The sequence below is a fragment of the Sus scrofa genome, chromosome 9 (genome assembly GCF_000003025.6).
Source record: "Sus scrofa isolate TJ Tabasco breed Duroc chromosome 9, Sscrofa11.1, whole genome shotgun sequence".
NCBI lineage: Eukaryota > Metazoa > Chordata > Mammalia > Artiodactyla > Suidae > Sus > Sus scrofa.
Genome location: NC_010451.4, coordinates 32716715 through 32719259, shown reverse-complemented (window position 1 = coordinate 32719259; position 2545 = coordinate 32716715).

Sequence of the window (2545 nt, the reverse complement as noted above, 5' to 3'; positions counted from 1 at the left end):
GTAGCTGCAACCCAACTGCATATGCAGCAATGCTGGATCCTTAACTCACTGTGCCAGGCTGGGGATGGAACCTGCACCTCCATGTAGTGACTCAGCTGCTGCAGTCAGATTCTTAACCCACTGTGCCAGGGTGGAAAATCCTGCTTTTCTCACATTTAATGAACATATTCTGGATGTCCTCAAGTTCTGACATTTCTTTTAGAGTTTTATGGTCAATACTGCACAGGGATTCTGGTCATACTGTAGTTTCATAAAAGGACAATATCATAATGTGTGAGTATTAGTAAACCAGAGATTTTGTTCTGCTTTTCTAGCTTACTAGTGAGGCTGTTTTGGCCTAGCTTGACTTTGGATTTTAACTATTCCTTATTTGTAGAGATATTCTTTGATACACAAATGAAAGGAATTAAGGTTAGGGATTATTAACTGTGGAGGTGGTTTAGCATGTAGGATGCTGTTGAATACATCTATATTAGCATATAAAAACAAATCCTTTTTTTAAAAATAAAAATTAGTTTTCATTTGAGGTGTTTGGAATGCTTCCAAGCCCATGTGGCCTGCTTATCCCACTGGAATATCATCTTGTTTTATTTATTTAATTATTATTATTATATTTACCATTCGAACAAACTTCACTGTTTGCAAAGCGAAGTGGAAAAGCATGCTCCACAGTCACAGTCCACAGGCCTGAAATCAAAGGAGAAGGCGTGAGCACCCTGGCGAGGAACCTGCTGAACTCTGGTTCTGCCCTGCTTCTAGGAGCCCCATGTCTCCAAGACCTGGAGCCACCTGTACCAAAGATAGGACACCAAGAGGGCCAGAGGCCTTTCCCTCTAACTCTGTACATTACCAGGACCGAGTAGAATATCATTTTATTGATGGCATCCCAATTCACAAAACTGTATCAATGGCATAAAAAAAATGTCCAAAATACTTACTAATAGAGGCATGCAATTTTCTATTTTGTAAAATTTGAGCTCTAAATTTTTTTTGCCTTCCTAAATTCTACTCTTATACACTCCAAAGAAGAAAGTATAACATGTTTCCTTTTTTGGTTGGCCCTGACCTTGAGTGGATTTAATTGTCTCTAGATGATGGTAACAGAATAATGGTTCACCAAAGACAATCACATTCTAATCCCCATAACCCAGGACTATGTTATATAAAATGGTATATTAAGTCTCCTTTTATGCTGTAACAAAATTCCACACAGTTAGTGGCTTAAAACAACACACATTTATTACTTTATAATTATAAACATCAGATTCTGAAATGGGTTTCTCTGTGTGCTAGAAGCAAGGTATTGTTAGGACTGTGTTACTGCTGTGGCTGTCGGGCAGAATTTGTTTCCTTGCCTTTTCCCACTTTTAGAGGCCTCCTCTATTCCCTGGCCCATGGTCCCCTCCTCCATCTTCAAAACCAGCCAATTTAGCCCAATACTCAAATCTCTTTCTGACTTTGACACTGACCCTCCTGCCTTACTCTTTCACTCATATGGACCCCTATGATTAAATTGAATCTACCCAGATAATCCAGGATAATATCTCCATCTCAAGATCCTTAGTCGTAGCTGCAAAGTAAGGTACATAAGGTAATTAATTTGCCAAGTAAGGTAATAACTTCACAAGTCCCAAGGAGGAGGGCGTGGACATCTTGGGGGACCATGATTCTGGGGACCACTTATTTTTTTCTAACTTTCTTTTATCAACCACAAAATTGCTAATAGTATCCTATTATTATGTTTATTTCCTCTTAAACCCATTCCAATTAGGTTTTTGTCCCAATGCTCCACTGAGCCATTTTTGTCAAAATCACCAGTGACTTCCAGGTAGCCAGATCCAATGGGAATTTTCCAGTCTTTTAAAATTTTTTTGCCTTTTTTTTTTTTTTTTTTTTTCCTTAGGGCCGCACCTATGGCATATGGAAGTTCCCAGACTAGGAGTAGAATCAGAGCTGCAGATGCCAGACTACACCACAGCCACAGTCACAGCAATGCAGGATCTGAGCCGTGTCTGCAACCTACACCACAGCTCATGGCAATGCTGGATCCTTAACTCACTTGAGTGAGGCCAGGGATCGAACCCTTGTCCTCATGGATACTAGTCGGGTTTGTTACCACTGAGCCACAACAGGAACTCCAAGAGTTTCCAGTCTTAATCTAACCCAAACTTACTATCAGCACTGACACAGTGGATTCCTCTTTTTTTGAGATAATTTCTTTGCTTGGCTCCTCAGATCTCTAGCTACCCTCTCTCCAGGTGATCTCACCCAGTTTTGTGGCTGTAAATATCATTTACATACCAGCAATTTCCATATGTGTTCACTCAGGACCACACACCCAAATTACAGACTTGTGTATTTAACTGCCTATTCAATATCATCGCTTTAATTGTATCCTAGAGCAATACCTAGAACATAGTAGGGGCTTGATAAACTATGAGCAATTGATTCTTTTTTCCCTTTTATTTGTTATTTTGATCTGCCACTATGCGCTATTTTAATTCCTAAAGGCACAAATGAATGATAATCTTTACCTTCCAGGAAA